Source organism: Leopardus geoffroyi, chromosome A1 (genome assembly GCF_018350155.1).
Source record: "Leopardus geoffroyi isolate Oge1 chromosome A1, O.geoffroyi_Oge1_pat1.0, whole genome shotgun sequence".
NCBI lineage: Eukaryota > Metazoa > Chordata > Mammalia > Carnivora > Felidae > Leopardus > Leopardus geoffroyi.
Genome location: NC_059326.1, coordinates 39,553,529 through 39,562,042, shown reverse-complemented (window position 1 = coordinate 39,562,042; position 8,514 = coordinate 39,553,529). Strand labels below are relative to the sequence as shown.

The following is an 8,514-nucleotide window of genomic DNA, read 5'->3' as shown; positions in this document are numbered from 1 at the left end:
AAATCTTTTCTGCAAGGCTAATGTTTTTTGAGGTATTCAAGAAAATATTCCTTAGACTGAATGTGTACACTTCCCAATATCAAGCATTTTGTATTTATTTCTCTCATAAATTCGTCAGCTGCTCTCTCTAGTCGATATAAGAATATATCTTAATATTGTTTATAAATTTGCCTAACCCAATATTTGTATATTGTGCTGAGATGTTTCAGGTTTAGCACAGTATTTCATAATATCCTTCAGAAAGGACTCTTGGTATATATATTTCCATGTGCTCAACGTTCTCTTTGAGGAGCAGTGATACAATTTTGGGATATGAGATGGCCTGGATATGGAACTACAATATGGCATTTAATATACATTGAATCTGAGGCTCATGAAGCCTTTGCATCAGAATAAAAAGAAAAGATTTATAGATGAATATAAATGAAAGAAGAGAAAATAAAAATACAAAGGTTAAACTGAAGAGAAATTTCACAGGCTGCCATAAATTGGATTCATCCCGATTAAATTTTTTTTTTTTTTGTTCAAAAACTGACAATACCTTTCACCTACTTCACAGCCAGAGTGATTGTTTGTCAAAGGGTAAAAAAGAAGTGTTCTTGAATATTCTGCTTAGCCAAATAGAGTTAAATATATTTCATAGGTAGTTTGTTGGAAATTCAGCTTAATCAAGAGATTTTGGCAAAGTTCCTCTTTGTTGCCTTCTCATTGTCTCTAATTGCTCTTCCAATTACTAGGATGAGAAAATACAAACATCTGCCTGATAAAACAACAACAACAGCAACAACAAAAAAAACCTGTAAAACAAAATGTATTCCCACGTAACAGATGCTCATGAAAACCAGCAAAACAAGGAATGGGGTAGAATCATTAATCTCTTTAAAAACATTTGTCTGATTTTCTTTTGACTGAGACTGATTTCTTTAGGACTCTGATTCATGGAATTGTGCTTATTCTCATGGGTGATTATATATTATTTTGGTTATTATTGTGATTACTGTTGTGTGAAATGAATTTGGCAGTCCCAACATAGTGTTAATTTCCATTGTTCTCACACAGTGTGACACATTGGAATCAATGGTGGTAGAACAACTGAAATTGGATAGAAAAGTCACAGTAGATTTATGTTCCCTGGACACTCGTTTCCTATTTTACTGCCAGAAGAAAACTGAAGTGGTTTGTTGACTTCCCTGATAAATCACAGAAAAACATGGTAAACAGGCTGATGATTTGAATTCCTTAATATTTGCCTCCAAGAAAAAATATAAAGGCTTGCATATATACTGCTAGAGTAAGGAATGTATTATACAATTTCAAAAAAAATTCAAAGGACTTTAAAATAAATTTATCAGAGTTTATTTTGTAACATATATTGCGCTTTGCTTTCATATATCTAATAGAATATTATTTTTTCCTAAGAGAATATTCTTAATGACCTTGCATTTCCTCCATGAGGTATGTTTAAAATATTAATTGAAATTTGAAAATTTCCAAGTTTAGATGGTGTTTTTCATTAAATTTCTATTATTTGAGGTTTTCAAATTACATATGTAAAAACAGACCCATTAGAATTGTCTAGATAACCAAAAAAATGTTAGACATTAGCTCAAAATAACCTATCCATCTCCCACTACCAACATTAGAAAAGTTACATATTTGTCATTTAATTGATGGTTTTATTTTGTCTCTGTCTTGCCAAACAACTAGTTGAATTTCTTCCCACATAATTCATTTTTTTAACATAACTGAGACAAATGATCAGGTGTTATGTTTAAGGGAGAGAATAAATAGCAAGGCAGTTAAGTAAACGAGGAAAAAAGCCTAAGATTAAACGTAAGTAATTGGTTTGGTGGAAGATAATGCTTTATTCCTAGGACTGCCTTATAATTGCCCATTGACAGTCTATGAAGTAAAATAACTGAATTTGCCCACTGTATTAGCAATTAAATTGTTTTTTAAAAAGACACACTGATAACGTATTGATGATAAATGTTCTCATGGCTACAAATGCATGATGGAGGTCTATAATTGCAACATGCGGTCTCTCTTAGTTGTGTCCCCTGCTCATGTTAACATTTCTAGTCCTTGTTCGCATTTGCTCCACAAGAGTCTCCACCTTTCAGCTCTGTGGAATGTCAATATTCAAATGCTTTATTCTTAAGAATATCTGCAAGACTACAGCTTAATTCAATAATACTTACACTTTTAAAGTTCTTTTAAAACAGGTATGTAGGAACTGACACCATATAAAAACAAAGCAAAATTAATCTCAATGATCTTTTTTTAAGTAACAAATCTCAATTTTGATAAAAAATTCTTATGACTATCAACCTCCGTGCAATCTTTGAAACAATATTAAGCATCTGTACTTCAGGCGCTAAGTATACAGAGTACAGCACAGAAACACATACCTGCCCCCAGCCTTGTGGAGCTTACATTTTAACAAGAGTTGGAGCTCAATAACACACAAGTAATTAAGATATGAGTGGCTGACAAGGTGAACTATTTTCTAGTTATCATCCCATAATCAACTAATGTGATGCTGAACAATTGTTCCAATGAAATGGTTCTCAGTCTTCTTATCTGTAAAATAAACCTGCTACAATTTCCAAGGATACTAAAAATTAGTAAAAATATTTAAGTCAATGTGAAACGAAATTAGGTACTGCCTGGGGCTGAAGCAGTACTTAATGATGGATTTTGATTGTGCTAAATGCCTCAGAATGTAATATAGGTGACTAAAGGTATGATGGAAGTCCCCCTCATAATCAATATGGCCTTTTGAATTTTTGCCTTATAATGGTGAATGACCTTTAAAGGAAACATTATCATATTGTGCATTTTCAGCTCAAAAAAGCCGAGTTGAATTCTGGGGATCTACTAGTTGATACTATCGCATACTTTGAACAATGAACTAATGAAAGCTCCATATGATTACGTGATGCTATTACTCCCCCACGATCCAAAAATATATGCGTGGACTGCTACTCTCCTAATAGGGCTTTTGACAATGTATAATTTGTTTGGGAACAATACAGTATTAACACATGATAGCTGAACCCATACAGGACACCCCAGTGAAGCCATACTCAATGGCACTTTTCAGCGTAGCCACTCTTCCTCCTACATCCCTATCTTTGTTAAGGTGGAGTTGTGATGCAAGCTTTCTGTTCTGTGTTCCCCAGTACTCAGTTTAGTTAATACTAAGGTCACCATTTACTAGTTACTGGGATATTACAGTCAGAAACTGATGTTTACAAAATTCCAATTCAGATTCCCAGCACAAGATTTGCATATTGTCTGTCATTCTACTCGGTTATTGCCCTAAATAGTACTTTATACCATCTTCTTTCATTCTGTTACTGCTGTTTTTATTTATTTCTTTGCCTCTGGGAATCTCACCTTTTTGACTGTTATCTTTCTTAATAAAACAGCATTATTATAGCCTTTTGATCATGGTGGTAGTTTGTGTCAGCCAAGGCAAGAGTGATCTGCTGCCGTTCACAGGAATCACGAAGATTTAGAAGAGGGTTATAAATTTTACTTCTATCTCCCTCCTGTTAGTGCTTATCAGTGAAACAATTCCAGAGCTGATGGAAATGAGACTGTAGAATGTGTATCCATAAAACTTGATCATCTTCTGCCCCACAAATGATACTGAGAAGAAATACTTTGCTATTGCTTCTAGGCAACAGGAAATAAAAGAATTGGGAATGGTACCTCCAATCTGTGGGGGATTATCAAGTGATCCTCTTACATATCACTGTGCCCATTCCAATTTGCTAGTTACCAATCCCTCTCTCCATAAATAAATATTAACTCTTTAAAACAGGTTAGTGTAAAATCAGAATCTGTTTAATATTAAAGATGCCTTCATAAACAGATATGTACAAATATGATGTAATTCAATTGCTAAGTATATTTAACGCAAATATTTTCCTACTTAGTTATTTCTCGTAACGCCAGTTTTCCAATTAAGTAAGATTTGCGTTTACCATCTGTTCACATTTTAGTAGGCCTGTTGGATAATTAAAAATGCATCCTAATCTGCAGTCTTCTAAATATCATGTTTTTATTATTGGCACTAGAAACAAAATCAATGAAAATATGAATCTAGTGGTTCTAGATTGGTCAAGATACTATTTATATAATCTCAGATTTTTCCTCAAAAATTGTGTGCAATTTTTAATCATCTACTTCTGAATCATACATTTTAAGCTTCACTCAAGTGCTTTGAATCACCTAAATTTTATTCATCACATCTGCACATTTCACCTGTAGCATGGTCATAAATAAGTGAAGAACATGAAATTCAACTCTGATTTTGTCTACTGCACCTTGATCTTATAACTAGGCATTTGTGGTACTACTCTCTAAAATAAATCTTGTACAACTCTTCATAGGATGCTGATACATTTCTTGGGCAATAGGAATACTGTGTATTGTTTCTCTATTCTCTGAATTCTTAACAAAATTATAGTGATAGTGTTAGAAATGAAGACTTAGTCATCTCCTAAGTCATCTCCTAGTCATCTCCATTAGCAGAGTCTCTTCTCTACAGACATTTTTCTTCTATAATACCAGCCTGTAGACTGGAAATACAAGGTTTAACTCTGAGTCTGCTCTATAGAGAAATATCATGTCTCAAAATTCCTAAGATGTTTTAAAAGTAAAATTTAAATTGTTTTTCTTTTTAAGTTTATTTATTTATTTTGAGAGAGAGAGAGAGAGAGTGTGTGTGTGTGTGTGTCTGTGTGTGTACCAGCAAGGCAGGGGCAGAGAAAGAGGGAGAGACAGAGTCCCAAACAGGCTCCTCACTGTCAGCTGGGACTCCATCCCACCAATAGTGAGATCATAACCTAGCTGAAATCAAGATTCGGATCTTAACTGACTGAGACATCCAGTTGTCCCTAAAATTCATATTGTAACATACAAAGTTTACATTCATTTTGCAGTTATGTGAAAAATGGAAATGATATAGATACATATATGTATATTTTTCATCCATCAGTTATGTTTTTAATGTTACTTTTTAAAATAAATACAGGGGGCTTTAAAGACCATTTAAAAATTGGAAATTCTTGAAGACTCTGAATAATATTAACAAACACATCTTTTTGTTCCTGTATTTATTTGAAACAGTTTCCAATATGGCAATTCCAAGTTTTATTGGTGATGTTAGTCCTCTGTGGGGTGGAGTAGATTGTATAGTGTTTAAAGAAATGGAATTTGGAATTAGACTAACAGGAGCTTAGATTAACAATTTAGTTACATGAAATCTTGAGCAATTTTCTTGTCAGATCTGAATGAGCCTCAGTTTCATCATCTGAGGGGAAAAACAACAACAACAACCAGGGAGTGACCTAATGAATGCATAATATTTAACAAAGTGTGTAAATAAATGAAACTTCACTTAGAGGAAGTTATTATTACTAAGGTTCAATATGTACCATATTAAGAGAACTTTGTGCTCAAACACTTAAAGAACTTAACTAAAAGCAGCACTGTTAATATCATAAAATTTCTAGGGAGAAACACATATCCTCTGCTCTCTGTGTTCTATAGAGGAGAGTTGACTTCAATTCTCTAGAAGAAAAAATCTGAGAGCAGCTCTAGTTTCCACCCAATGCCAAATCTCTCTAGTTCAGTCAGAACTGAACAGAAGGAAACACATGTGAATAAGTAGCTTAGGAACTTCTGAGTTCTCTTTGGAGATCTTTGGAGAAGCTGATCCTGGTTGCACGTATTCACCTCTGCCAGGAGGTAAGTGTTCTACCATCCTTTGGGTAGCATCTACAGTTGTCCTTCTTTACCTGCAACTATATGAGTAAATTCAATTCAGTGATGGAGGTCTGATGAAGCACACCTTCTCTTAAACCTAAGGTATGTTATTAATCAGGTTTATCAGGAAATATAGCATATTTAATCTTCATTTCTCAAGTTGTGTTTCTTAGTTCTCAACTGGTTTTAGCCTTGGAATGGGCAAAGCAGAGGTGTAATTATTTGTCACCCTCAAAAGAGCTCCAATAAATAATTTCCCAGCATCTATTTCTATAACCATTCTCCAAGAAACACTTTTCACTACTTTCACCAAATTATTGTTGAAAAAATATAAAACTTCTACCCAATTTAAAATTTTGAATAATCTTAACAGTGAGAGGACACTGGATACAGTAGAAATAGAATGAGGATGAAGTAGATGTTTTGCTTGGCAATGTTTTATTTTAGTCAATCTATCAATATTTTTTTAAATATATGTTTTAATTTTTAATGATGTTACGAAGTAATTACTGTTGAAGAGCATTACAAGAAATATATTTTAGTCTCCAGCATTCCTACTTATTGAAAAGGAAACATAGGATACTGAGGATAAATGAGAAAATTATTAAAACCAATGTGATACTCATTGAATCATCACAGATGATTTGTAATTATCACAAAATACATTTCCCAATAAATCAGAATAAATGAGTTCAATAGGTATGAAGAAAAATGCACTTCTATTTGCAAAGAAGGAATGATTATAGCCTACTAAGTCATTATTCATAATTGAAAATCAGTTAATTTGCAGAAATGAGTATTTAGTAAATTACTTGCTCATATGATCAGAACCTAAATTTTTTCACATAAGAAAAATATTTAAAACTTTCCTCATGTTTCTATTACATAAAATAATACTCATTATTCAAAACTTTTTCAGATAAGAAATACATATTGATATAAAATATATATCTAATGTGCCAGAATCTCACGTTTCTCTTCTCCTTTACTAACGGAAATCCAGGTTTGTTGGAAGAACGACTTGCCTGAATAAAAAGCTATATTTTCTAGTGTTTATTGCAAATAGGGATGGCTAGTTGGCTAAATTGTAGCTAAAGGAATAGAAGTAAAAGTTGCTGAGTTGTCCTTCTAGAAGTGTTCCTTAAAAAGGGGACTGTCCCCTTATGCAAACTTTTGCCCATGTCTCATTGTTCTTGCTTCCTGGACCATGAATATGTCTTGGGCTTCAGCAGTCATCCTGTAAACATCAGGATAAAGGCTGAAGATGCCTGGGTCCCCAGTGCCTCAGTCGAGTTATCAAAGCGGCTTTCAGTATTTTCTTGAAGACTTTTCCATTATATGAAAGTAAAATAAATACAAGACTTAAAATGTTTTCATTTTGTATCCTTCAACATACTACTGAAATCAATTCTTAATACAAAGGAATTCTATAACACCTTTAACCAAGTGTAGTTTGGGGAGAGATTGAGATACATAGAAACATTCTTAGTAAGTACATAAAAGCTTGGATTGAGAGTAACCTTTTTTCTGCTAGTGTTCCACAAGACAAACAAATATTTCTAATAAATTTTAACTTCATGAACAAGCGATGTCTTGCAATACGAGTAGAACCAGACACCGAATGACACATGATCACAATTGAGTCAATGATTCTTAAAATTCACTTTGATATACAAATGCTTTGGAATACAAGCATGTTTCTGGAAAGGATTATGCTCGCAAACCAAGGTTTTACTGTATATTGTTTTTCTATGTTACATAGAAAATCATCACAAAATTAGAGGCTTAAAACCACACCATTTACCATTTGTTATTTCTCTAACTCTACTAATTTATTATATCTATTAACTTTCCCAGTTTCTGTGCATCAGAAGTCTCAACACAGCTCAAGTGAGCACTCCTTTTTCAAGCTTTCATGGTTATTGGCACATTTCAGTTCCCAGACATTGCAGGACAAAAAAAAAAAAAAAAAAAAAAATAGCTTGCCATGTTGCTCTCTTTCCCTGGGCAGTTCAGCCCCTGGGCAGCTTTTTCTTCAAAACCAGCAGGAGAGTCTACCTAATGCATATATAGACAGATAATCACGCATATATAGACAGATAATCACGTATAACCAAATCATGGGGATGACATCCCATGCCCATCACCTTTGCCATATGTTACTTATACAGGTGAGTCATGTCTCACATCCACTCAAGTGGAGAGTATTTACAAGGAATAACACCCAGCAATTGGAGAACATGGGTTCCATATTAGAATTCTGCCTACCATTCCCAGTACACAAACATATTTTTGCAAAGGGATTCTGAGTTTCTACATCTTTTTCTGCATTGGTGTACTAGAGAAGATATTCTAGATGGCTCTTCAGAGAACCTCTTTCTAACACTTTGAAGAACTCCTTAAACATAGATCTTAGAATAAACCCATCACAAAATATATTCACTAGCTTCTTCAAGTCTAAACCAAGGTCAGATATAGCTTTCCAGGGATAAAATTTCATACTCAAGTAGAAAAAGCATCAGCCAACCCAAACTGCTCTTTATCAAAAGTTTCCAAACTTAATACCTAGAGTTCAAGATTTATTTAATCACAAACCCACATCATAGAAGTTGACAATGAAAAATATCTGGACAGAGACATCTCCCTAAATTTAACACTAAGAATATTATCTCTCCTTCTTTTTGTGTAAGATTGTTATTTGAGGTATATGTATCAGTGATAGTGGATAATAAA

The 8,514-nt window shown here is 33.5% G+C and overlaps 1 long non-coding RNA gene across 1 annotated transcript in view; it reads left to right on the top strand.

Annotated features, from left to right (window-relative positions):
* The first annotated feature begins 5,056 nt into the window (after nt 1-5,056).
* The window catches only part of LOC123598385, a 70,555-nt gene continuing 67,097 nt past the window's right edge, over nt 5,057-8,514 (top strand). The window contains exon 1 of the long non-coding RNA XR_006712576.1: nt 5,057-5,763. This is a non-coding gene — a long non-coding RNA (uncharacterized LOC123598385). The remainder of the gene's footprint in view (nt 5,764-8,514) is intronic.